The sequence below is a fragment of the Atractosteus spatula genome, unplaced genomic scaffold (genome assembly GCF_055471065.1).
Source record: "Atractosteus spatula isolate fAtrSpa1 unplaced genomic scaffold, fAtrSpa1.hap1 Scaffold_7, whole genome shotgun sequence".
Taxonomy (NCBI): Eukaryota; Metazoa; Chordata; class Actinopteri; order Semionotiformes; family Lepisosteidae; genus Atractosteus; species Atractosteus spatula.
Window position 1 is genome coordinate 403939 of NW_028296901.1, and position 27095 is coordinate 431033.

The following is a 27095-nucleotide window of genomic DNA, read 5'->3' on the forward strand; positions in this document are numbered from 1 at the left end:
TGGTTTGCGGACAATGTGCAGCGTTTGACAGTCTTTGTGCCGGACCCTTTTGTGTCGGAGGAAGACATTGCTGGTTTTTTGCAGAAGTACGGGATTTTACATGGACCGGGGAAGAAAGAACTGGATTGGGAAGGGGTTTGGACTGGAAAGCGGACTTATTGGATAAGCCTGTTCCGGGATATGCGTTTTGCGGATGGGTTGTCGCATCCGCCCGGGTATTTCAGAATAGGGTCGGAAATGGGGTCCCTGGTTTATCCAGGTCAGCCCACAACATGTAGAAGGTGTTGGGGTATTGGACATTATGCGAGAGAGTGTGAATGTAAGGTTTGTGCTCAATGTGGATTGCAGACTCACATGGAAAAGGATTGTGTGCGATGTTTTTTCTGTGGGGAATATGGGCATAGTTATAGAGCTTGTGGGGAGAGAAAGGGAAGTTCCGAGTTTATGGACCAGAAGACAGAGTGTAATGCCTCGTTGAGTGAGGAAGGGAGTGAAGTAGGACAGGATAGTGGGAGTAGTGTGGAGGGTGGAGTTGTAATGAGTGAGAGAGAGGTAAAAGGTGTGGAAAGCTTTCGGAGTGCGAGTGTTGTTAGAGAGCGTTGGGCTAAGGAAGTGTGTACGGAAATAAGGGAGAATGGGGAGCAAAGGAAAAATAATGCGAGTGAGAGTGGTCAGTATGCTGAGACGGTAAAGATAGACGCAACGGCGAAGTTGAGTGGGGATGTTGTGGTAGTAAAGAAGCGGAGGAAGAAAGTTGTAGAGAATGGGAAAGGTGTGGTGGGCAGATTGGAAGAAAGAGAAGCGAGTGGAGAAGGATAGCGTAAAGGAATAAGAGTGAGGAAGAGGTGATTTGCATAAAGGGTGGGATTATGGAAATGAGATTGTGTGGGTTGTGGGGATGAAGGTTTTTGGCAGGTTAAAACGTGTAAGAGGTATAGGGTTGGGATTTTGGGTTTTAAGTTTGAATAGTAATGTTTTGTTTGCAAAAAGACAATGTTTGGTTTGTGACAAGTTTTCAGTATGTTATGTTACCATGACTTGTTGTACGGGTATGTTATTCTGGGTTGGGTATGTATTGTTTTATGTTTATTAGAATTCAGTACGTGGTACTTGTAACTTTGGTTGAAATTTATGTGAATGTGATAATGGATTTGAGATTTGGGTATGATATTTGGGGTTTTTTTGGTTATAATGAGTTTTGATTTACGACCTTTGTATTTTGCAATAAAAAAAAAAAAAAAAAATCTGTTCTTATCAGTTTAATATCTGATACGTCCCCCATCGGGGGACCACATATTAAACGGATTTTTGGAACAGGGAGCTGGATCAGGAGCTTGCTCCGTCCTCTCCACGCATCGGCCCGGTATTGCAGCGCCTCCGGGAACGGTGCACTACCTTCTCTCAGCGGTGAAAAGACAGACGTAGCTAGCAAGCAAGCGAGGTGGACCGGAGCTCCTTCCTCTCCGGTCTCGTCTCTCGTCCATCTGTGCGTCTCTGTGTCTCTCTCTCTCCCCCTCCCCGTTCCCGTGCTCCCTCCGTGCACTTTCCCGCGCCTCGACTCTCTCGGCAAGCAGGCCGGCCCCCTTTTCGGCTCCCGTGCGTTTTCCCTCCAAAAAACTTAGTTTTTTCCTCCTTTTTCCAGGGAGGCAGGCGTGGCTTGTGTGTGTGTGTGTGTGTGTGTGTGTGTGTGTGTGTGTGTGTGTCCCCGTCCTTGCAGGCGGGCCCCTTTCGACAGCCGGCCGTTTTCCCTCCAAAAAACTTAGTATATACACCTTTTCTTTCTTTTTTTCGGCAGGCAGGCAGGTGTGTGTGTGTCCCCGTCCCTCCCGAGAGAGCGCTGCCCCTTGCCTCTGCCCGCAGGTGCCGACGGTCCGCTTTCGCTTGCAGCTCACTCGGCACGGCTGCTGCTGGTGGGAGGGGCCTAAGCTAAGGAGGCCGGCCGGCTGGCGCCCCCCGCGGCTGCGGTCGTTGTCGGGCCGTTGACAGGAGATCAAAGAGCAGGGCCCCCGCCCGGGACTGGCGGGCAGGCAGGCGAGCAAGCAGGCAGGCAAGAGAGGGGGAGAGCGGAGTCCGGGCGGCCGGCAGCCGCGTGCGGACCGGGCTCCAGAGGCGTCGGCCTGCGCCGCTGCGCGCCAGCCGGACGCCCGCGCGCCCGCCCAAGGCCGGCGTCGGGCATCGCTTCTCGGCCTTTTGGCTAAGATCAGAGTTCAAGTGGCTTGACCGCAGTTCTCATAGATCTTAGTCCAGGGGGTCGGGAAGGCGACGGGAGGAATGCTGTGACGGAGACGACTGGTTCGAGGATCGTGGAGTTTGGAGCTGGAAGGATCGGGGAGACGAGAAGGAGGAACGACGGTGGCGAGGAAGTTTGCTGGGCTGGACGGCGTTGAAGGGCGGAGGTTTTGCTTGCCTGGAGGTTTCCGGAAAGAGCGACGACGCAGAGGCTGGAGCGATGGCTGGGTACCCTTGGGCGAGGAACGAGCAGCGGAAGGACTCCCTCCGTTTCTCGCTGAGGAGCCTGGATGGACCGACGACCTGGGACAGAGAAAGCTTTAAGTATTTGGTTTTGGTAAAATGCTTGGGAGTTCGTCTGGCTGATGTTTTCTGCCTGCAGGACTTCTGCAAGTGCGGAATCTTTGAGGTGACTCTGGCATCGGATGTGTTGTGTTTCGACGTGTGGCGGAAGGTGCAGGGACTGAAAGAGGAGTTCCCAGTGAGTATGTTCCGTGTGGAACCGATGTTTGCTGGGGACTTGAAAGTCATGACAGTGTTTTTTTCAGACCCGTTTATGCCTGAGGAAGACTTAGTCTTCTTCTTGAACCGGTTTGTGGACTTGCAAGGAGCTGGGAAGAAAGAGCTGGACAAGGATGGTGTGTGGTCCGGGAAACGGACATATTTGATGAGACTGAGATTGGGGAAGACAGCGGAGGAGGGGGTGATACATCCCCCGGCTTTCTTCATGATCGGGTCACACAGGGGTTACCTGGTGTACTCCGGGCAACCCTTGGAATGCAGAGCGTGTGGTGGAAGGGGACATTTTGCTGCGCAGTGCACGTCAGCGCACTGCAAACGGTGTGGGGAGATGGGACATGTGGTGAAAGACTGTGTGCAGGAAAAAAGGTGTTTTAAGTGTGATGGGGTGGGACATGTGTCACGTTTTTGTTCGAGTAAGGGGATCGAGAGGGATGGACAGGGGAAGGAAGTGTGTACGGAAATAAGGGAGAATGGGGAGCAAAGGAAAAATAATGCGAGTGAGAGTGGTCAGTATGCTGAGACGGTAAAGATAGACGCAACGGCGGAGTTGAGTGGGGATGTTGTGGTAGTAAAGAAGCGGAGGAAGAAAGTTGTAGAGAATGGGAAAGGTGTGGTGGGCAGATTGGAAGAAAGAGAAGCGAGTGGAGAAGGATAGCGTAGAGGAATAAGAGTGAGGAAGAGGTGATTTGCATAAAGGGTGGGATTATGGAAATGAGATTGTGTGGGTTGTGGGGATGAAGGTTTGGGCAGGTTAAAACGTGTAAGAGGTATAGGGTTGGGATTTTGGGTTTTAAGTTTGAATAGTAATGTTTTGTTTGCAAAAAGACAATGTTTGGTTTGTGACAAGTTTTCAGTATGTTATGTTACCATGACTTGTTGTACGGGTATGTTATCCTGGGTTGGGTATGTATTGTTTTATGTTTATTAGAATTCAGTACGTGGTACTTGTAACTTTGGTTGGAATTTATGTGAATGTGATAATGGATTTGAGAGTTGGGTATGATATTTGGGGTTTTTTTGGTTATAATGAGTTTTGATTTATGACCTTTGTATTTTGCAATAAAAAAAAAAAAAAAAAAAAATCTGTTCTTATCAGTTTAATATCTGATACGTCCCCCATCGGGGGACCACATATTAAACGGATTTTTGGAACAGGGAGCTGGATCAGGAGCTTGCTCCGTCCTCTCCACGCATCGGCCCGGTATTGCAGCGCCTCCGGGAACGGTGCACTACCTTCTCTCAGCGGTGAAAAGACAGACGTAGCTAGCAAGCAAGCGAGGTGGACCGGAGCTCCTTCCTCTCCGGTCTCGTCTCTCGTCCATCTGTGCGTCTCTGTGTCTCTCTCTCTCCCCCTCCCCGTTCCCGTGCTCCCTCCGTGCACTTTCCCGCGCCTCGACTCTCTCGGCAAGCAGGCCGGCCCCCTTTTCGGCTCCCGTGCGTTTTCCCTCCAAAAAACTTAGTTTTTTCCTCCTTTTTCCAGGGAGGCAGGCGTGGCTTGTGTGTGTGTGTGTGTGTGTGTGTGTGTGTGTGTGTGTGTGTGTGTGTGTGTCCCCGTCCTTGCAGGCGGGCCCCTTTCGACAGCCGGCCGTTTTCCCTCCAAAAAACTTAGTATATACACCTTTTCTTTCTTTTTTTCGGCAGGCAGGCAGGTGTGTGTGTGTCCCCGTCCCTCCCGAGAGAGCGCTGCCCCTTGCCTCTGCCCGCAGGTGCCGACGGTCCGCTTTCGCTTGCAGCTCACTCGGCACGGCTGCTGCTGGTGGGAGGGGCCTAAGCTAAGGAGGCCGGCCGGCTGGCGCCCCCCGCGGCTGCGGTCGTTGTCGGGCCGTTGACAGGAGATCAAAGAGCAGGGCCCCCGCCCGGGACTGGCGGGCAGGCAGGCGAGCAAGCAGGCAGGCAAGAGAGGGGGAGAGCGGAGTCCGGGCGGCCGGCAGCCGCGTGCGGACCGGGCTCCAGAGGCGTCGGCCTGCGCCGCTGCGCGCCAGCCGGACGCCCGCGCGCCCGCCCAAGGCCGGCGTCGGGCATCGCTTCTCGGCCTTTTGGCTAAGATCAAGGTTTAAGCCGGCAAGCCCGCAATTCCAAGATCTTAGTCCGGGGGGTCGGGAAGGCGAGGGGAGGAACGGAAGGACCTGACGGAACGGAGTGCTGATGGTGGAGCCTGGAAGACTGGAGCGGTGGTGACGAGGATCTGCTGAGACGGTGGTCGGTGTTGGACAACGGCGGTTTTGTTTACCTGGAGGATCCGGAAGGAGCGCTGAGGATTTTGCTGGAACGATGGCTGGGCATCCCTGGGCGAGGAAGGAGCGGAGGAAGAACTCCCTTTCTTTTTCACTGAGGAGCCGCGACGGACCTGTGTGCTGGGATAGAGATAAGTTTAAAAAGTTTATGTTGATTCAATGTTTGGGGGTTAACTTGGCGGACGTTTTTTGCCTCCAGGATTATTGTGCCCGGGGAGTGTTCGAAGTGACTCTCGCATCAGAAGCTTTGTGCTTCGATGTGTGGAGAAAGGTTCAGGAGAAGAAGGATGAGGATCCGGTTAAGTTATTTCGTGTGGAGCCAATGTTTGCCGGGGAACTGACAGTCATGATGGTTCATGTGTTTGATTCATTTGTTCCAGAGAAGGACATTGAGGCATTTTTACAACAATTTGTGGATTTGCAAGGAGCAGGGAAAAGACAGTTGGATCCTGATGGTGTGTGGAATGGGAAGCGGACTTACCTGATGAGACTGCGACTGGGGAAGACGGCCGAGGAGGGGGTGATACACCCCCCTGCATTCTTCGAGATCGGGACCCATAGGGGCTACCTGGTTTATCCTGGGCAGCCCCTTGCGTGTATGGTATGCGGGGAACGTGGACATTTTGCTTCACAGTGTACGTTGGTGTCCTGCAAGCGGTGTGGGAAGACAGGTCACGTGGCCAGGAATTGCCTGCAAGAGAAAAAGTGTTATCTGTGTGACGAGCCGGGACATGTTTATCAGTGTTGTATAAAGAATGTGAAGAAGAGTGTTAATGTAAATTGTGTGAGTAGGAATGTAAGAGACATGGAGAAAGAAGGGAGTGATGTGCAGGGAGGAATTTATGACTCTGAGGACATGGTAGTGTATGCGGACGGGTTTATTGACAGCGACGAAGAGAGACAGTACTCTGACTTTGTGAAATCGTGTGAACTGGACTTAGAGAAGGAAGGGTACACGGGCATTTTGTTAGAGGGGCGGTTTCAGGGAGATAGTGGGATCGACAGTAGGACGAATGGTTTGGGGAGCGCGGAGAGAGATGTGTCAGGTGTTGAGGAGGGGTCAAACAGGCTTAAGTTTCGTTGGGTGAATGGTGATGCTGGTGAAAGTGTATCAGTTTTGACTGTAGATGGGAAGGAGGAAGGGAATGAGAAGGGTGAGGTTAAGGTGGGACAGACAGTTAGGAAAAAAGGAAAAAAGAAAGGGAAGGGATGATGTAGATTTAAGGTATAGACGTTAGATGTTAGGTTTCTTTTTTGCATAAGGGGCGGGATTAGGGAATTAGGTGGCGAGTTTGGGTTATATGGCGGGTTTTCTTCGAATGTTTGGACGTGAATAATGTGGAATTGTGATACTGGGTTTGCTGTGTTTTTTGTTTTTTGTTATTAACTGACTTGAATTTGTATAAGTATAACGAAGTTATTGTATTGAATGTTATGTGAAATTGATTGTTGAAATACTTGTAAAAGGGATGGGCAATGTAAATAGGACAGAGGTTTTGGGGTTGGTTAGTGGGAAAATTTGATTTGTTTCACTAGGACGGGTTTTTGGATGTATATAGTAGAGTTACGGAAATGGATTGTACTGACAGTTTGGAAAAAAGGGTATCTGGGTTAATTGCATAATGGGCGGGATTATGGAGATGAGTGGAGGTTTTGGGGTATGTGATGGGATGTGAATAGGTTTGGTTGCGATTTGATTTGTTTGTGCAATTTTGTTGATATGAATGGGATTTGTTGGTAGTTTACTGAAGATTCTGTTAGCTGATTATGGAATGGAACTTTTGGGTTGAAATGTTATGTTTAACAGATGTACTGATTCTGTATTAGCCTAGGCGTGTGTGCTGTGCTACAGGGTTGGATGACAAAGGCTGTGTATTTGGGTTTGTGAATTAATGGTTGATACGACCTTGTTTGTCAATATGAATAAGGTATTTGGTTGGTTGTGATTTGTTTCCTTTTATGTTTTATTAGAAAACAGTACTTTGTGCTTATAAGTATGGTTGAAAATAAGGTAAAGGAAAATAATGGAATTTAATGAACTGTTTTCCAATAAAAAAAAAAAAAAAAAAAAAAAAAAAAATCTGTTCTTATCAGTTTAATATCTGATACGTCCCCCATCGGGGGACCACATATTAAACGGATTTTTGGAACAGGGAGCTGGATCAGGAGCTTGCTCCGTCCTCTCCACGCATCGGCCCGGTATTGCAGCGCCTCCGGGAACGGTGCACTACCTTCTCTCAGCGGTGAAAAGACAGACGTAGCTAGCAAGCAAGCGAGGTGGACCGGAGCTCCTTCCTCTCCGGTCTCGTCTCTCGTCCATCCGTGTGTCTCTGTGCCTCTGTGTCTCTCTCTCCCCCTCCCCGTTCCCGTGCTCCCTCCGTGCGCTTTCCCGCGCCTCGACTCTCTCGGCCAGCAGGCCGGCCCCCTTTTCGGCTCCCGTGCGTTTTCCCTCCAAAAAACTTAGTTTTTTCCTCCTTTTTCCCGGGAGGCAGGCGTGGCTTGTGTGTGTGTGTGTGTGTGTGTGTGTGTGTGTGTGTGTGTGTGTGTGTGTGTGTGTGTGTGTGTGTGTGTCTCCCCGTCCTTGCAGGCGGGCCCCTTTCGACAGCCGGGCGTTTTCCCTCCAAAAAACTTAGTATATACACCTTTTCTTTCTTTTTTTTCCGCAGGCAGGCAGGCAGGCAGGCAGGCAGGCAGGCAGGCAGGCGTGTGTGTGTGCGCGCGCGTCCCCGTCCCTCCCGAGAGAGAGAGCTGCCCCTTGCCTCTGCCCGCAGGTGCTGGCGGTCCGCTTTCGCTTGCAGCTGGTTGGGCACAGCTGCTGCCGGTGGGAGGGGCCTAAGCTAAGGAGGCCGGGCGGCTGGCGCCCCCCGCGGCTGCGGTCGTTGTCGGGCCGTTGACAGAAGATCAAAGAGCAGGGCCCCCGCCCGGGACTGGCAGGAAGGCGGCAGGCAGGCAGGCAAGAGAGAGGGGGAGCAGAGTCCGGCGGCAGGCCTCTGGCTGCAGGGAGGCCGGCAGCTGCGCGGGTCCCGGGCTCCAGAGGAGAGTCGGCCTGCGCCACTGTGCGCCAGCGGAACGCCCGCGCGTCGGTCCGCGCCTTTGGGGGTATCGCTTCTCGGCCTTTTGGCCAAGTTCCGACGATACGTGGCATGACCGCGGTCCGAGGACTTGTCAAAAGGTGAAGACGACGAAGGCGAGGAGGAGAAGGAGAAGACGACGAACGGCGGAACCAGACCAGACCAGACGGGCGGATCCTTACCACCAGAAGACCGGAGCAGACGTCCACCAAAGGTCACCACGGGTAGTCGCCCTGGGTTGAGCCCAGGGGGCGAAGTGGGGCCTCCAAGATGACGGCGGTCGGCGGTGGTGAGCGGGCCCGCGGTCCGGCGGCTGTGCACCCTCTGTCCCGTGAGGGGCTGATGCGGTGCACAGTGCGCTTTGTGGTGAAGGATGCGGAGAGGAAGAAGGACTGGATGAACCGTGAGCGGTTTGAACGAGTGGTCCTGATGAAGGCTTTGGGGATCGAGTTGAAGGACATCGATTGTTTGCAAGACTTCCCGGTTCGAGGGATTTACGACCTGTCTCTCGCGAGCGACGAACTTTGTGAGAAGGCTTGGGAGAGAGTGTGCGAGGGAAAGGAGGTGGCTCCACTTAATGAGTTCCTGATAGAGCCGTTGTTCGCCAGGGAACTCAGGACTTTGACAATTCATTTGTTTAACCACCGGGTACCAGAAAGGGACATAATTACCTTTTTATCCAGGTTCGTGGATGTCCAGGGAGAAGGCCAGAAAGATTTAGACGTCCTCAGAGTGTGGACTGGTAAGAGGCGCTATACGGTGAGGCTGAGACCTAAGCCGTCTGAGGGCGAGGGTGTGGTTCACCCCCCGGCTTATTTTTCAATAGGGCCTAATAGGGGTTACCTCTTTTACCCGGGCCAACCTGTGACATGTAAGAAATGTTTTCAGAGAGGACATGTGGCTATGAACTGTCCCGGTGGTGTGTGTCGAAAGTGTAAGGCCACAACTCATGACACAAAGGATTGCACCAAGGTTTTGACATGTGACCTATGTGGGGCAGAAGGCCATGTTTACAGGGTCTGTCCGAGGAAGAGCCGGAGTTTTGCAGATGTGGTGCGGACCTCGGCGGAGGGCTCGAGGGGAGACGAGACCAGACCACCGCAGAAGGCTGCGACCACCCAGAGGCCTTGTGCAGACGTAAGAGAGGACAGAGGCGATAGACCAGAGGAGCCAGCAACGGCGACCGAGGTACCTGAAGAGGCGCGTCCGGGGACCTCATCATGGGCCGAACAGGTGGAGGAGGCAGAATCGGGGTCGCCGGAGTGGTCCATCCAGCCGAGCAGGGCCACAAAGAGGAAGTCGGCGGCTGAAAAGAGAAGAATGAGGTCTGACGTGTGCTTGTTTGAGACGGTGACCAATCGTTTCCAGGTCCTAGATTCCGAGGAGGACTCGGAAACCAGCGACGTCGAGGTCCAGAAGGTAGAAGATGGAGAGAGTGGACAGAGAAGGCCGAGACGTAAAAAGGCGATTGCTGTAAAGAGGGCGAGGGGGGAGGGTAAGAAAGGGGGTAGGAAGGAGGAAGGGGTGGAGGAGGGTGTAGAGGGGGAAGGGGAAGGGGAAGGGGGCAGGGAAGGGGGGGGTGGGGAGGAAGGGGAACAGAGGGAGGGGGGTGAAGAGCTGGGTAAGGAGGCTGACCCCTTGGAAGCCTCAGCCGCGGTTAGTACGCTCGATGACCCCATACCCCCGGGCCAAGGGGACATAGTGGTGGAACAGGAAGTTTCTGTTTCGGAGACCTCAGAACAGTCCGGGAAAGACGGCGGTACCCACCTTCTGACCTCCGATGATCCTGGGGTAAGTCCATCATCCCTGGGGGAGGGGTCCCCGCAGGTTCCAAGTGGGATGGAGAATGTCCTTAGCCCTATCGGAATACAAAGTGACTTTAGTTTGGGAGACGGGTTACAGCTGCGGACTCCTTTTGATCCAACATGAGTCGCACAGTATGTACGGTTAACGCCAGAGGGCTTAAAAATCATGTTAAGCGGATTGGCGTCTTTAAATATTTAGAAGCGCGCCAATTCGGCTTTTGTTTCCTGCAGGAGGTACATTTAGGCACGAGAGGTGATATTGCCACCTTTAAGAGAGATTGGGTTAAAGGGGAGTCTTGGTGGAGCGTAGGGGGAGTGCACTCGTCTGGAATTGGGATCCTTTGTGGAACCCCGAATTTCACGGCTAACGATGTCAATATCATAGTCCCGGGAAGGCTTATGGTCGTAGATGGTGTATGGGACGGACTGCAGGTCCGTCTGATAGCTGTCTACGGGCCTGCCGAAAGGCGGCTCCAGGCGGCGTTTTTAAGAGATCTTGAGCCACATCTGTTTACTAATAGGGTGGTGGTGATGGGAGGGGATTTTAATATGGATGTGTGTGACGTGAGTGGTGCGAGTGTGGGTAGTTTTAAGGAATTAATATCACGGTTTTCTTTAAAGGACGGTCATAAAGATCTTAGTCAGAGAGGGAGAATGCACACATGGAGTAACGGAAGGGGTGTTTTTAGAAGACTGGATTATATCTTCACCACCCTGCGTGGGTTGACACAGGCGGCACAGGTTACCCCGGTTTGGTTTTCAGATCATCTGTTGCTGTCGGTTGATCTGATACCAGATGGTATGGACCCTAAATCAAATTACTGGAAGCTGAACACGAAAGTGTTATTGGAAGCCGATTATCAGAGCATGATAGTTGCGCTTTTGGAACGCTTCCAGTTACAGAGGGGGAGGTACCCGACAGCGGTTCTTTGGTGGGAGGCCTGTAAAAGGGCTATCTCCAAAGCTTCTATTTCCTACTGTTGCCAAAAGAAAGTAGCAGAGAGAAGAGAGCTTGAGAGATTGCAGCAGGAACTTGAAGATCTGTATGTGGCTTCCAACCAGGGCGGTGCTTTTGATATGGCAAAAGTTTCAGAGCTCAAGCTCAGGCTGAAAGAACTTTGGTTAGAGCGAGCGAAGGATTTTTTGTTTAGGCTTAAGGGCACCCTGATGGAGGGCGAGGAGAAGTGCTCAGCTCAGTTCTTCGGCTCGGTCCGAGCCAGACAGAAGAAGACTCTCTTTGAGGGTCTGAGGAGAGAAGATGGGTCCATTGTCAGAGATATAGAAGGCATGGTGAGGTGTGCAACTAATTTTTACAGGTTTTTATTTTCAGAGAAACCAGTGGATGCGAGCTTGTGGGATGAGTGGTTGGTGGGTTTCGACAGGAAGACGGTTGGTGTGGAAGGTGTGTGTGGGGATCTAACACTGACGGAGATAGGAGAAGCCATTGGTGGCCTGCGAAAAGGTACTACCCCTGGGATTGACGGGCTTCCTACAGATTTTTATGTCACCTTCCGGGACAGGTTACTACCGGTGCTGTTGGAGGTCTATAATGAAGTCCTGAAGGAGGGTGAGTTAGGAAGAACGATGAGGACTGGTATCATGTCGCTGGTTTATAAGAAAGGGGATAAAGAAGATCTGGAGAACTGGAGGCCGATCCAATTACTCTGCACCGATTATAAGATCTTGGCCAGAGTATTGGGGAGACGGCTGAGGAAGGTGATGCCGGATCTGGTGAGTAGGGATCAAACCTGCAGTGTGGAGGGCAGAAACGTAAAGTGGAACCTGCAGTTGATCAGAGACGTGATAGAATGGGTGGAAGACAGGAACCTTGAGATGATGCTTGTGAACCTTGATCAGAACAAGGCTTTCGATCGGGTACATCACACTTTCCTTTGGGAGGTGATGAAAAGAGTGGGGTTGGACGAAGGCTTCATTAGATGGATCAAGGTTTTGTATAACAATGTCATTTCAAGGGTATGCATTAATGGTAAGCTAGGCATGGGTATTCCAGTCAGGTGCGGGGTGAGGCAAGGATGCCCTCTGTCCCCCTTATTGTACGTGCTCTACATAGAACCCTTTCTACATCTGATTCGAGGTGATCCCCGGGTGGAAGGGGTGGTGGTCCCGGGGAGTGGGGGAGCACAGGCAAAAATAGCTGCCTATGCGGACGATATTTCGTTGTTTCTTACCACTGACAGCAGCCTTTCACAAGTACTACAGATAGTAGAGAGTCAGACCAGAGGGACAGGTGCTTTTTTGAACACGTCAAAATGTACTGTTAAATATTTTGGCAAGTGGAAAGAACGACAAGATGTGGCGGGTGGTCTTACCTTGGTGACGGGGCCGGTGAAGATTCTGGGAGTTCTCTACCATACGCAGGACTCGGCCAGGATCAATTGGGACCTGAGGATGGGGAAGGTTAAGCAAAAGATGGGCCTGTGGTTGAATAGGTCGCTGACATACACGGGGAAAGTGCTAGTTTTAAAGGTGGACGTACTGCCACTGCTGCTACACTTGGCCTGCGTGTTCCCCCTGCCTGCTCGGCTCCGCCGAGACCTGGTGAGGGCGGTCTTCCACTTCGTTTGGAGTGGAACGCATGAGTATATAAGGAGGGCAGACATGTGCAGGCCAGTGGAGGGGGGTGGTAGGGCTGTTCCGGACTTCCCGTTGAAGTTAGACACTATTTTCATTGCAAATCTGTGTAAAACCCTATACGAAGACCCGGATCACCTCTGTGTTTGTTTTATTCGTTTGTGGTTCGCAGCTACGATGAAACACCTGGTAGTGTGGACGAACACAACGCCGAAGGCACAAAAGCTGCCTTGGCATTATAGGCATGCTGTGGTGTGGCTCCAGAAACATCCGGAGTTCAGGAAGGGCTTGGGTTCAACGGACCACAGGCAAATGTATAGGGTTACTATGGAGAAGGGGGAACCTGCGGTCGTGGGGGTGTCGGAGGAGGAGTGGAGGCAGATCCAGCCGGTGGGTCTAGAACACAGACTCAAGGACCTCAACTGGCGGTTGCTCTGGAACAGGTTGCCCGTGAGGGACACGCTCCACAGGCATGGATTGTCCAGGCAGGACAAGTGCCCGCGTCCCGACTGTTCTGAGGTGGAGACCCTACTACATGTATTCTGGGGTTGTGTTTTCGCCCAAAGGGTGTGGGGTCACTGCGAGGAGCTCTTGCAGAAAGTCGCCCTTGATTTTGTTTTAACGAGCCGGGTGGTGATTCGAGGAATAAAGGGAGCGAGGAAATGGAATACAGAATTTTTGTTATGGTTTATACTAAGTTTAGTTAAGTTTTATATATGGGCAGCTAGGAAGGAGCTGGTGGAGCACGGCGGTAGTGTTACAGCCGTGTCGGTATTTCGTAAAGTCAAAAACGATGTCAGCAGACGTGTCCGGTGGGACATCCTGCGGTGGGGTTTTGCAGCGGCAAAAGAAAGGTGGAAGGGGTTAATTTCTTTGGGGTGTTGAATTGTTTTTCTGTGTATGGTTTTGTTTCTGTATTTCTTGGTTTTATAATAATAATGGAAATGTTGGGGATGGAGGAGGGATTAATTTTGCATACTGGGCGGGATTATGGTAATGTAAGGAATTTGGGTAAATATTTTCGGTGACTGTGTTTTGGGGGTTTTCTGTTTGAACTCATATGAATATTGTCTTATTTATACTTTTTGGCTTTCTGATTTTTGATTTTGACTGTGGAGTGTAATATCATATGGGGTGTTGCTATTGTTCCAAGGGGGGGCTGATTTGTTCTTTTTGTTTGAATGGTGGAAATGTTGTTGTTGTCTTACCTTGGTGTGTTGTAGTTTGTTATTTTTGTAATAAAAACATAAATAAAAAAAAAAAAAAAATCTGTTCTTATCAGTTTAATATCTGATACGTCCCCCATCGGGGGACCACATATTAAACGGATTTTTGGAACAGGGAGCTGGATCAGGAGCTTGCTCCGTCCTCTCCACGCATCGGCCCGGTATTGCAGCGCCTCCGGGAACGGTGCACTACCTTCTCTCAGCGGTGAAAAGACAGACGTAGCTAGCAAGCAAGCGAGGTGGACCGGAGCTCCTTCCTCTCCGGTCTCGTCTCTCGTCCATCCGTGTGTCTCTGTGCCTCTGTGTCTCTCTCTCCCCCTCCCCGTTCCCGTGCTCCCTCCGTGCGCTTTCCCGCGCCTCGACTCTCTCGGCCAGCAGGCCGGCCCCCTTTTCGGCTCCCGTGCGTTTTCCCTCCAAAAAACTTAGTTTTTTCCTCCTTTTTCCCGGGAGGCAGGCGTGGCTTGTGTGTGTGTGTGTGTGTGTGTGTGTGTGTGTGTGTGTGTGTGTGTGTGTGTGTGTCTCCCCGTCCTTGCAGGCGGGCCCCTTTCGACAGCCGGGCGTTTTCCCTCCAAAAAACTTAGTATATACACCTTTTCTTTCTTTTTTTTCCGCAGGCAGGCAGGCAGGCAGGCAGGCAGGCAGGCGTGTGTGTGTGCGCGCGCGTCCCCGTCCCTCCCGAGAGAGAGAGCTGCCCCTTGCCTCTGCCCGCAGGTGCTGGCGGTCCGCTTTCGCTTGCAGCTGGTTGGGCACAGCTGCTGCCGGTGGGAGGGGCCTAAGCTAAGGAGGCCGGGCGGCTGGCGCCCCCCGCGGCTGCGGTCGTTGTCGGGCCGTTGACAGAAGATCAAAGAGCAGGGCCCCCGCCCGGGACTGGCGGGCAGGCAGGCGAGCAAGCAGGCAGGCAAGAGAGGGGGAGAGCGGAGTCCGGGCGGCCGGCAGCCGCGTGCGGACCGGGCTCCAGAGGCGTCGGCCTGCGCCGCTGCGCGCCAGCCGGACGCCCGCGCGCCCGCCCAAGGCCGGCGTCGGGCATCGCTTCTCGGCCTTTTGGCTAAGATCAAGGTTTAAGCCGGCAAGCCCGCAATTCCAAGATCTTAGTCCGGGGGGTCGGGAAGGCGAGGGGAGGAACGGAAGGACCTGACGGAACGGAGTGCTGATGGTGGAGCCTGGAAGACTGGAGCGGTGGTGACGAGGATCTGCTGAGACGGTGGTCGGTGTTGGACAACGGCGGTTTTGTTTACCTGGAGGATCCGGAAGGAGCGCTGAGGATTTTGCTGGAACGATGGCTGGGCATCCCTGGGCGAGGAAGGAGCGGAGGAAGAACTCCCTTTCTTTTTCACTGAGGAGCCGCGACGGACCTGTGTGCTGGGATAGAGATAAGTTTAAAAAGTTTATGTTGATTCAATGTTTGGGGGTTAACTTGGCGGACGTTTTTTGCCTCCAGGATTATTGTGCCCGGGGAGTGTTCGAAGTGACTCTCGCATCAGAAGCTTTGTGCTTCGATGTGTGGAGAAAGGTTCAGGAGAAGAAGGATGAGGATCCGGTTAAGTTATTTCGTGTGGAGCCAATGTTTGCCGGGGAACTGACAGTCATGATGGTTCATGTGTTTGATTCATTTGTTCCAGAGAAGGACATTGAGGCATTTTTACAACAATTTGTGGATTTGCAAGGAGCAGGGAAAAGACAGTTGGATCCTGATGGTGTGTGGAATGGGAAGCGGACTTACCTGATGAGACTGCGACTGGGGAAGACGGCCGAGGAGGGGGTGATACACCCCCCTGCATTCTTCGAGATCGGGACCCATAGGGGCTACCTGGTTTATCCTGGGCAGCCCCTTGCGTGTATGGTATGCGGGGAACGTGGACATTTTGCTTCACAGTGTACGTTGGTGTCCTGCAAGCGGTGTGGGAAGACAGGTCACGTGGCCAGGAATTGCCTGCAAGAGAAAAAGTGTTATCTGTGTGACGAGCCGGGACATGTTTATCAGTGTTGTATAAAGAATGTGAAGAAGAGTGTTAATGTAAATTGTGTGAGTAGGAATGTAAGAGACATGGAGAAAGAAGGGAGTGATGTGCAGGGAGGAATTTATGACTCTGAGGACATGGTAGTGTATGCGGACGGGTTTATTGACAGCGACGAAGAGAGACAGTACTCTGACTTTGTGAAATCGTGTGAACTGGACTTAGAGAAGGAAGGGTACACGGGCATTTTGTTAGAGGGGCGGTTTCAGGGAGATAGTGGGATCGACAGTAGGACGAATGGTTTGGGGAGCGCGGAGAGAGATGTGTCAGGTGTTGAGGAGGGGTCAAACAGGCTTAAGTTTCGTTGGGTGAATGGTGATGCTGGTGAAAGTGTATCAGTTTTGACTGTAGATGGGAAGGAGGAAGGGAATGAGAAGGGTGAGGTTAAGGTGGGACAGACAGTTAGGAAAAAAGGAAAAAAGAAAGGGAAGGGATGATGTAGATTTAAGGTATAGACGTTAGATGTTAGGTTTCTTTTTTGCATAAGGGGCGGGATTAGGGAATTAGGTGGCGAGTTTGGGTTATATGGCGGGTTTTCTTCGAATGTTTGGACGTGAATAATGTGGAATTGTGATACTGGGTTTGCTGTGTTTTTTGTTTTTTGTTATTAACTGACTTGAATTTGTATAAGTATAACGAAGTTATTGTATTGAATGTTATGTGAAATTGATTGTTGAAATACTTGTAAAAGGGATGGGCAATGTAAATAGGACAGAGGTTTTGGGGTTGGTTAGTGGGAAAATTTGATTTGTTTCACTAGGACGGGTTTTTGGATGTATATAGTAGAGTTACGGAAATGGATTGTACTGACAGTTTGGAAAAAAGGGTATCTGGGTTAATTGCATAATGGGCGGGATTATGGAGATGAGTGGAGGTTTTGGGGTATGTGATGGGATGTGAATAGGTTTGGTTGCGATTTGATTTGTTTGTGCAATTTTGTTGATATGAATGGGATTTGTTGGTAGTTTACTGAAGATTCTGTTAGCTGATTATGGAATGGAACTTTTGGGTTGAAATGTTATGTTTAACAGATGTACTGATTCTGTATTAGCCTAGGCGTGTGTGCTGTGCTACAGGGTTGGATGACAAAGGCTGTGTATTTGGGTTTGTGAATTAATGGTTGATACGACCTTGTTTGTCAATATGAATAAGGTATTTGGTTGGTTGTGATTTGTTTCCTTTTATGTTTTATTAGAAAACAGTACTTTGTGCTTATAAGTATGGTTGAAAATAAGGTAAAGGAAAATAATGGAATTTAATGAACTGTTTTCCAATAAAAAAAAAAAAAAAAAAAAAAAAAAATCTGTTCTTATCAGTTTAATATCTGATACGTCCCCCATCGGGGGACCACATATTAAACGGATTTTTGGAACAGGGAGCTGGATCAGGAGCTTGCTCCGTCCTCTCCACGCATCGGCCCGGTATTGCAGCGCCTCCGGGAACGGTGCACTACCTTCTCTCAGCGGTGAAAAGACAGACGTAGCTAGCAAGCAAGCGAGGTGGACCGGAGCTCCTTCCTCTCCGGTCTCGTCTCTCGTCCATCTGTGCGTCTCTGTGTCTCTCTCTCTCCCCCTCCCCGTTCCCGTGCTCCCTCCGTGCACTTTCCCGCGCCTCGACTCTCTCGGCAAGCAGGCCGGCCCCCTTTTCGGCTCCCGTGCGTTTTCCCTCCAAAAAACTTAGTTTTTTCCTCCTTTTTCCAGGGAGGCAGGCGTGGCTTGTGTGTGTGTGTGTGTGTGTGTGTGTGTGTGTGTGTGTGTGTGTGTGTGTGTCCCCGTCCTTGCAGGCGGGCCCCTTTCGACAGCCGGCCGTTTTCCCTCCAAAAAACTTAGTATATACACCTTTTCTTTCTTTTTTTCGGCAGGCAGGCAGGTGTGTGTGTGTCCCCGTCCCTCCCGAGAGAGCGCTGCCCCTTGCCTCTGCCCGCAGGTGCCGACGGTCCGCTTTCGCTTGCAGCTCACTCGGCACGGCTGCTGCTGGTGGGAGGGGCCTAAGCTAAGGAGGCCGGCCGGCTGGCGCCCCCCGCGGCTGCGGTCGTTGTCGGGCCGTTGACAGGAGATCAAAGAGCAGGGCCCCCGCCCGGGACTGGCGGGCAGGCAGGCGAGCAAGCAGGCAGGCAAGAGAGGGGGAGAGCGGAGTCCGGGCGGCCGGCAGCCGCGTGCGGACCGGGCTCCAGAGGCGTCGGCCTGCGCCGCTGCGCGCCAGCCGGACGCCCGCGCGCCCGCCCAAGGCCGGCGTCGGGCATCGCTTCTCGGCCTTTTGGCTGCGATCTTGGTACGTGGCTTGACCGCGGCCAAGGGAACACCAGAAGACCGTGGAAGAGAACACCGGAGGAGAGACTGCCGGAGAGGACTGCGCTATTGGATTGCCTGGATTTTGGACCTCGGATTTCGTTTGGATTTCGTTTGGATTGCGTTTCGGATTGCGGTTGGATTTCGATTTGGATTGGACGTTTTTGGACCCCGGCTTTGGTGAGTAGGCTGCTTCGGCAGCCGAAAAGGCTGCGTTGCGATGGCTGCGGACCCTGGGGCAGCGAGGAAGGCGGAGGAGGGTCCCAACATTCGCAAGACCATCCGCTTCATTTGGAAGGCGGATGGGGAGATGCCGGGAAGGGATGCCTTCGAGGAAGAGGTACTGTTTGGTGTCTTGCATTTAGAAGTCACGGAGATTAAATGTTTACAGGGGAATCGGGTGCTACGGTTCATGGATCTTTCTTTTGTGACGGAAAAGGGGCATCACCATGCTACGGAGCAGGTAATTGCAGCCCAAAGGGATGGTAAGCTGGAGAACTATACGTGTGTGGGGTTGCAGAGTGATAACGAGAGGATGGTGATCCTCCACATGTTCGATCCCTTTATGCCGGACTGTGATGTCACCACCTTCCTCCGTCGCTATGTGGAGGTCCTGGAGCCACCGAAGCTCATTATAGATCGACGTCGGGTTTGGACGGGGAAGAGGCAATATCGCGTCGAGCTTCGGAAGGACCCCAGATCCCCGGGAGGATTCGCCCACCCGCCTGCCACCTTTGCAATCGGAACAGGTAGGGGGTACCTGTACTACGGGAATCAGCCGGTCTTTTGTCGTAAGTGTCGGGAGTATGGGCACCGGGAGGCCGATTGTAAGGTGACGGAATGCAGGAAGTGCAACAAGCGGGGCCACGAGACACGGTATTGCCCAATTAAAGAATGCTCGCTGTGTGGCGTCACTGGGCATTTGTACCGTGACTGCCGTCGCAGGAATGCCGATTTTAACAAGGATTTCTATGAAGGTGAAGGCCTGGCAGCAGGGGAGAGCGGGGCAGAGGACAGCGAAGCGGGAGACGGTGGAGAGGACGGCCAGGCGGAAGCCAGAGGAGCCCCTGGGAAAGGGGTGGAAGAGAACGAGTGGCAGACGGTGGGGAGGCCGAGGCGGAAGGGGAAAGGGAAGGCACGGAGACAGGAGACAGAGGACGACCCGCAGGAAGGACCATCGCGGGACGTTGCACCCGTTAGAGGGAGCTGGGCGGACATTGTGAAGGAAGGACCTGCCCGGGCAGAAGCTGGGACATCTGCAGCTCCAGAGCCGGCAGATGAGGAGGGGATGGCGTATCGGGCAGCCGTGACGATGGGACGATCCAGGAAACGGGCACAGGCTGGTAAGGGACAGACGGAATCGGAGGACAAGAAGAAGAAGAGGTCCGGGGGCCGCCGGCCGGAGGTGGTGGTGGACCAGGAGTTTGTGGAGGACCAGGAGGAGATGGAAGCGGAGGTTGAGCCGGAGCCGGTTCAGAGTGACCAGGAGCCAGAGAGCAGCGCAGGTACCCTCCCCCCGGGGCAGGGTGCCGGGAAAGTGGCTTGGAGTTCACTCCCGGCCCTACAAGCTACTGGGGATGAGGGGAGCCCGATGACGATCTACCAGCCCAGCACGCCCGGCCTTGTCCTGGACACCGGCCTTGATCCTGACCCCGGGCCTGATTTAGACCCTGGGCCTGTTTATGACACGAGCCTGAGACCCGACCCCGACCCCGACCCGAGCTTTTGCGTGGGCCCAGGCGTGAGCCCGGTCCCAGCGGTCACCCTTATGGGTGACTCGGACAGCGAGAGCTTGGGAAGCATAACAGGGGTGGAGCACCTGTCTAGCTCTAGCCCTGGTGGGGAAATGGAGAGTGACAGCAACCCAGAGCCGTAATGACCTTCACGGTAGCCACAGCTAACGTGAGGGGATTGCGGAACCAGGTAAAGCGGGTTGGTGTTTTCCGAGACCTGTCCCGAAGACGGTTTGACATTTGTTTTGTGCAGGAGGCCCATCTGAAGGACCAGGAGGATGTGCAGCTTTTCCAGAAGGAGTGGACGCAGGGACCCTCGTGGTGGAGCGTCGGGGGGGTAAACTCCTCCGGCGTGGGCATCGTGTGCGGTTCCCCAGTTTTCTCCGCCCAGGTGGTCAGCTCTGTGGTCCCCGGCCGTCTGCTGGTGGTTGACGGGACTCGGAGAGGAGTTAAGACCAGACTGCTTGCAGTATACGCCCCGGCAGACAGGCGGCAGCAGGGGGCCTTCCTGAGAGATCTGGAGCCCCTGTTGTACACAAATAGGGAGCTGATCATTGGTGGAGACTTCAACATCGACTTGGGGGACGCACACGGCGAGGGCGTCCACTTACTTCAGTCCTTGATCACGGGGTTTGGCCTGAGGGACGGGTTCCGCGACGTCGCACACCACACTTGGGACAACGGAAGGGGAATCTTCAGGCGCCTGGATTACGTGTTCACCACAGCAAACTGGGCAACCCTGAGCAGGCAAGTGACCCCCACCTGGTTTTCAGATCATTGTGTGTTAATGGTCTCCTTCGGTGTCGAGGACCCCCGCTTCCAGGCAGGTTACTGGAAGCTGAATAGACAAGTTCTACAGGAGGCGAGATATCGGAGGAAGATCATTACAGTGCTACGGGACTACGAGGAGAGGAGGAAGTCCTTCAGCTCGGCAGTGTACTGGTGGGAGTCCTGCAAGCGTACCATCTCGGTCGTGACAAAGAGGTACTGTAAGATCCGCCGAAGCTTGGACGAACATCAGTGCACTAAGCTCCAGGAAGAGCTGGAGGCACTCTACGCACAATTGAACCAGGGGGGCACCTTCAATGGCGAGCGGGTCACTCAGATCAGGAGCCTGCTTAGGGGTAAGTGGCTGCAGTGGGCCAGAGATTTTCTTTTCAGATTGCGGGGAGTCTGGAGGGAAAGCGATGAAAGTTGCTCAGCCCAGTTCTTCGGCGCCGTGAGGAGGCAGCAAGAACGCAGCCTCTTTGAAGGCGTCCGGAGGGCGGACGGGTCTGTAGTCACTGACATACCCGGGATGTTGGAGTGTGCCACGGAGTACTACAACGCCTTGTTTGACGAGAAGGAGACCGACCCCAGCATCAGGAATGGGATCCTGGGCGGGGTGGAGAAGACGGTAGGCGACCCCGCTGCATTATGCGGGGCAGTGTCAGGGGCAGAGATCAGATCTGCCTTGCTGGGTATGAGGAAGGGCACTGTCCCTGGCATCGACGGCCTGCCGACGGATTTCTACCTCGCCTTCTGGGACCACCTGGAGCCGTTCCTGGTGCAGGTGTTCAACGAGGTGTTGGACCGTGATGGACTCGGGCCTACTATGAAGATCGGCATCATCTCTCTGATTCACAAGGGAGGCGACAAGACAGACCTGGGCAACTGGCGGCCGATCCAGCTCCTGTGTACCGACTACAAGCTCTTGGCCAGGGTGCTGGGCGGCCGCCTGAGAGCAGTGATGCCGGTCTTGGTGAAGGCTGACCAGGCGTGTGGGGTGGCAGGACGCAAGATCAGCTGGACCCTGCAGCTGATCCGTGACGTCATCGCGTGGGTGGAGGATAGAGGCCTGCCACTCCTGCTGGTGAGCCTGGACCAGACCAAGGCCTTTGACCGGGTTCATCACGGAATTCTGTGGGCACTCATGAAGAGGAAGGGTCTGCCGGACCAGTTTGTCGGCTGGATTCAGACCCTTTACAACGGCGTGACATCCCGGGTATGTGTCAACGGAGCCCTAGGTGAACGTATTCCAGTGCGGTGTGGTGTGCGACAGGGCTGTCCCCTCTCGCCCTTGTTGTATGTTGTCTTTATAGAGCTCCTCCTAGACCGGCTGAGGAGAGACCCGGAGGTGGACGGGATCCCAGTGCCAGGTGGAGGTGGGCAGGTGGCGAAGATCGCCGCGTATGCTGACGACGTCACGCTCTTCCTGGGCTCTGAGAGGGGCTTGGGGAGAGCTCTCAGCATCGTGGAGGATTTCTCCAAGGGCACCGGCGCTCGACTGAACAGGGCCAAAAGCCTAGTGAAGGTATTTGGGACCTGGCCGAGCGCACCGAGAGACTTTGGTGGGTTGACATTGACGGTTGGACCGGTGAAGATCTTGGGGGTCAGTTTCCACACCGTGGACCCCGGGAGTCTCAACTGGGAGGCCAGGTTCCGGAAGACCAACCGGAAGCTAGGCCTTTGGCAATCACGATCTTTAACCTGGATTGGGAAAGCGCTGGTGCTGAAGTCGGAGATCCTGCCTCTGCTACTCCACCTGGCGGTAGTGTACCCCCTACCTATCAGGCGGAGGAAAGAACTGGTGAGGGCTATTTTCAGGTTTGTCTGGGGACATACGTATGAACGGATCAAGAGAACCGACATGTACCGGCCCCTGGCTGACGGGGGGCGAGGGATCCTTGATTTCCCGACGAAGTTGGACTGTGCCTTCGTGGCGAGCCTCTGTACGGTCCTGCACGGGAACCCACCCCATGTGTGCAGTCGGTTTGTGAGCCTTTGGCTCGCGGCGAGCATGCGACACCTGACTGTCTGGTCCAACACGACCCCTAAAGCCGAGCGGCTGCCATTGCACTACCGCCATGCGGTGCGGTGGCTGCGGGCACATCCGGAGGTGAAGGAAGGACTGTGCTCCCTGAACCATAGGTTGAGCTACAAGATGGTGATGACGACAGAGAGACCAGCGATCCCGGGTGTGTCCAGTACCATCTGGCAGCAGGTGCAGCCGAAAGGTCTGGACAATAAACTTAAGGACTTGAACTGGCTCGGCGTATGGGGTCGTATGACAGTCAGGGCAGTGATGCATGCACACGGGCTATCACAGCAGAGCCTGTGCCCGCGACACGGCTGTGCGAGGGAGGAAACGGTGAGTCATGTCTTTTGGGAGTGTGGGTTTGCCCAGAGAGTCTGGAGTTCGTGCAGGACCCTTTTCACCCAGGTAAGCCCCGATTCTCCTGTAACAAGAGCAGTCATCGTGAAAGGACTACCGGGAGTGAGAGCCTGGAACCGGACATTTCTCCTGTGGCTTCTAATCAGCTTAGTCAAGGCCTTTCTGTGGGACGCTCGAACCGACTTGATAAAGCATGGAGTGGAAAAGCCGGCTTCGGGGATTCGAAGAAGACTGGAAGAAGAAATAACGAGGAGAGTGCGATGGGACATTTTGAAATGGGGCTTTGATGCGGCGAAAGAGCGTTGGAAGGACCTGTGCACGGGACGTTAGTGTTTTTTTTTTGTGTAGGGTGGTAGTGTCTGGGTAGTTATGGGTGATGTGTGATTGTTTTTTAACCCAAAAAAAAAAAAAAAAAAAAAAAAAAAAAATCTGTTCTTATCAGTTTAATATCTGATACGTCCCCCATCGGGGGACCACATATTAAACGGATTTTTGGAACAGGGAGCTGGATCAGGAGCTTGCTCCGTCCTCTCCACGCATCGGCCCGGTATTGCAGCGCCTCCGGGAACGGTGCACTACCTTCTCTCAGCGGTGAAAAGACAGACGTAGCTAGCAAGCAAGCGAGGTGGACCGGAGCTCCTTCCTCTCCGGTCTCGTCTCTCGTCCATCTGTGCGTCTCTGTGTCTCTCTCTCTCCCCCTCCCCGTTCCCGTGCTCCCTCCGTGCACTTTCCCGCGCCTCGACTCTCTCGGCAAGCAGGCCGGCCCCCTTTTCGGCTCCCGTGCGTTTTCCCTCCAAAAAACTTAGTTTTTTCCTCCTTTTTCCAGGGAGGCAGGCGTGGCTTGTGTGTGTGTGTGTGTGTGTGTGTGTGTGTGTGTGTGTGTGTGTGTGTGTGTGTGTGTCCCCGTCCTTGCAGGCGGGCCCCTTTCGACAGCCGGCCGTTTTCCCTCCAAAAAACTTAGTATATACACCTTTTCTTTCTTTTTTTCGGCAGGCAGGCAGGTGTGTGTGTGTCCCCGTCCCTCCCGAGAGAGCGCTGCCCCTTGCCTCTGCCCGCAGGTGCCGACGGTCCGCTTTCGCTTGCAGCTCACTCGGCACGGCTGCTGCTGGTGGGAGGGGCCTAAGCTAAGGAGGCCGGCCGGCTGGCGCCCCCCGCGGCTGCGGTCGTTGTCGGGCCGTTGACAGGAGATCAAAGAGCAGGGCCCCCGCCCGGGACTGGCGGGCAGGCAGGCGAGCAAGCAGGCAGGCAAGAGAGGGGGAGAGCGGAGTCCGGGCGGCCGGCAGCCGCGTGCGGACCGGGCTCCAGAGGCGTCGGCCTGCGCCGCTGCGCGCCAGCCGGACGCCCGCGCGCCCGCCCAAGGCCGGCGTCGGGCATCGCTTCTCGGCCTTTTGGCCAAGATCAGGGGCCGAGGGAGAGACGAACGAGGACACCTACAACAAGGACACGGTTTTTTGGACTGCTTGCTGAACTGAACCCGGATTGCTTGGATTTGCCTTTGGATTGCGGACTTGGGAGTTTCCTTTTTTGCTGGGGAGTAGGCTGCTTGCAGCCGAAAGGCTGCGCTCCGGGATGGCCACGGACCCCGGAGAATCCAGGAGGGCTGGGACGGATCCCAGCGTGAGATGGACCATCAGACTGAACTGGAAGGCGGAGACGGAGATGCCTGGGCGAGAGGAGGTAGAAGACAAAATTTTGTTTGACATTTTGGGAGTTAGCGTGGCGGAACTTAAATGTGTGCAGGGGAACCGGGCACAGAAATTTTTGGATGTCACCTTTGTGAACGCGGATGTCTATGGACGGGTAGTGAAGAGATGCACAGAGGTCATCGAGAGTGGAGGGATGCGCGAGTACGAGTGCGGCGGACTGCAGGGAGACAACAGGCGGTGGGTGGTAGTGCACATGTTCGAGCCCTTCATCACAGATACCGATGTCACGGCCTTCCTTCGGCGGTATGTGGAAGTGAGAAGCGGGCCCCATATCATCCAGGATACCCGGAAAGTCTGGACCGGCAAACGGAGATACGAGGTCGAACTAAGGAGGGACAGCAGAACCAACGACGGGTTTGCCCACCCACCGGCCACCTTTGCCATCGGATCAGGTAGGGGGTATTTGTACTATTGGAACCAGCCGGATTTTTGCCGCAAGTGTCGCAGATCCGGACACCGAGAGGGGGCGTGTCAGGCAACGGAGTGCGGACGGTGCAATGAGCGGGGCCACTCGACACGGCAGTGTCCAGTGAAAGAGTGCTCCCTGTGCGGCAACACGGGGCACTTGTTCCGCCAGTGCATAAAAAGAAGCGCCGAGTATAACAGGGTGATGTTCGAGGGGGCAAGGTTGGCAGTGGAGGACGGCGAAGAGGAAGATCAGCCAGAGGGTAGTGCAGCCCCTGGCGGGGGAGGGAAGGAAGGAAGCAGACGGCAGGAACAGGTGGAGGACGATCAACGGGTGGAGGGAGAGGACGAACAGCCGGGAACTTCTCGGGAGGCCGAGGACAGCGAAGAGAGCTGGGCGCTGGTGGTGAAGAAAGGACACCGCAGGAAGGGGAAGGGAGCACCTGCAGCAGCAGCACCAGCGCCAGCAGAAGAGGAGAAGGTGGCGCCCCTACAGGGCAAACGGAAGAAGAAGATGAAGAAGCGGATGGGAGAAGAACAACAGTCCCAGGAGACCCAGGAGAAAAAGAAAAGGACAGTCAAGGGGGAAGAGCAGGACAGGAACCAGGGAGAGTCAGTGGACCCTGAGGGGATGGAAGAGGGGTCGGAGTACCTGTCAGCCTCGAGCGACTCGGAGCTCGAGAGCGCCGAAGACTCTCTTCCGCCTGGACAAGGATCAGGACCAGCATTAATGAGCTCCTTCTCGGTGTCGCGGAACACGACGGAGGACGGCAGCCCGGTGGTTACCTGCCAGGTGAGCATGGCCACCCCCGAGCAAGAACCCCAGTATAGCCCCGCCGAAGTTGGTTACATGTCCACCGACGACACTTCGGTAAGTACAGCAGGGGCAGCAAGCTCTCCCGAGCTCAGCCTCGAGGAGGCGATGGAGAGTGACACCCCCCCACGGGAACCGCCATGACCTTCGTGGCGGCAACGGTCAACGTGAGGGGTTTGAGAAGGCAGGACAAGAGAGTGGCAGTTTTCCGTTACCTGTCTCAGAGGCACCTGGACGTGGTCTTCCTGCAGGAAGTCCACCTTAAGGACCTCAACGACGTGAGGACCTTTCAGAGGGAGTGGAGGAAGGGTCCTTCGTGGTGGAGCGTCGGAGGGGTGAACTCCACCGGCGTCGGCATCTTGTGCGGCTCGCCAGGTTTCGTCGTCCAGTCGGTCAGCTCGGTCATCCCCGGACGTCTGCTGGTGGTGGACGGGATCTGGAGGAAAACAAGGGTCAGGTTAGTCAGCGTGTACGCCCCAGCAGACAGACGACAGCAGGGTACTTTCCTGAAAGACCTGGAGCCCCTGCTGTATACCAACAGGGAGCTGATCGTGGGCGGCGATTTCAACATCGACCTGGGAGACGCGCACGGCCAGGGAGTTCATCTCTTGAGGTCCTTGATCGTAGACTTCGGCCTTAGAGACGGGTTTCGGAATGTCGCACACCACACGTGGGATAACGGGAGAGGGATCTTCCGGCGATTGGACTACATCCTCTCTACTGTGAAGTGGAAAGTCCTGAGCAGGCAAGTGACCCCCACCTGGTTCTCGGATCATCGGCTGCTGTCGGTCTCTTTTGGTGTTGAGGACCCCGGCTTCCAGACTGGGTACTGGAAGCTGAACAGACAAGTTCTGCAGGAGGCGAGATACCGGAAGAAGATCGAGTCAGTGCTGAGGGACTTTGAGGAGAGGAGGGAGCTCTTTAGCTCCTCGGTGCACTGGTGGGAATCGTGTAAGGAGACTCTCGCGACGGTCACCAAGCGTTATTGCTGGATCCGGCGGAGCCTGGAGGAACGCCAGTGTGCCCATCTTCAAGAAGAACTCGAGGCGCTGTACGAGCAGCTGAACCAGGGGGGCGCTTTTGACGGCGAAAGGATCGCGGAGGTCAGAGGCCGGCTCAGAGACCAGTGGCTGCAGAGAGCGAAGGACTTCCTTTTCAGACTGCGGGGAGTGTGGAGAGAAGGGGAAGAACGATGCTCGCCCCAGTTCTTCGGCGCTGTGAGGAGACGGCAGGAGCGCTGTCTCTTCGAGAGCATCCAGCGCGAAGACGGGACTGCAGCCACGGACATACCCGGGATGGTG

The 27095-nt window shown here is 54.3% G+C and overlaps 6 non-coding genes across 6 annotated transcripts; all 6 read left to right on the forward strand.

Moving 5' to 3' along the window:
• Window positions 1-1205: 1205 nt before the first annotated feature.
• Window positions 1206-1397, forward strand: LOC148805564 (U2 spliceosomal RNA). Its single transcript, XR_016090214.1, has one exon. It is a non-coding gene; the product is annotated as a U2 spliceosomal RNA (small nuclear RNA).
• Window positions 1398-3791: 2394 nt separating this feature from the next.
• Window positions 3792-3986, forward strand: LOC148805565 (U2 spliceosomal RNA). Its single transcript, XR_016090252.1, has one exon. It is a non-coding gene; the product is annotated as a U2 spliceosomal RNA (small nuclear RNA).
• A 3036-nt stretch (window positions 3987-7022) lies between these two features.
• On the forward strand, window positions 7023-7218 carry LOC148805566 (U2 spliceosomal RNA). The gene has a single exon (XR_016090281.1). It is a non-coding gene; the product is annotated as a U2 spliceosomal RNA (small nuclear RNA).
• Window positions 7219-13676: 6458 nt separating this feature from the next.
• LOC148805567 (U2 spliceosomal RNA) lies at window positions 13677-13874 on the forward strand. The gene has a single exon (XR_016090264.1). It is a non-coding gene; the product is annotated as a U2 spliceosomal RNA (small nuclear RNA).
• Window positions 13875-16955: 3081 nt separating this feature from the next.
• Window positions 16956-17149, forward strand: LOC148805568 (U2 spliceosomal RNA). Its single transcript, XR_016090277.1, has one exon. It is a non-coding gene; the product is annotated as a U2 spliceosomal RNA (small nuclear RNA).
• A 6103-nt stretch (window positions 17150-23252) lies between these two features.
• LOC148805569 (U2 spliceosomal RNA) lies at window positions 23253-23450 on the forward strand. Its single transcript, XR_016090216.1, has one exon. It is a non-coding gene; the product is annotated as a U2 spliceosomal RNA (small nuclear RNA).
• The last annotated feature ends 3645 nt before the right edge of the window (window positions 23451-27095 follow it).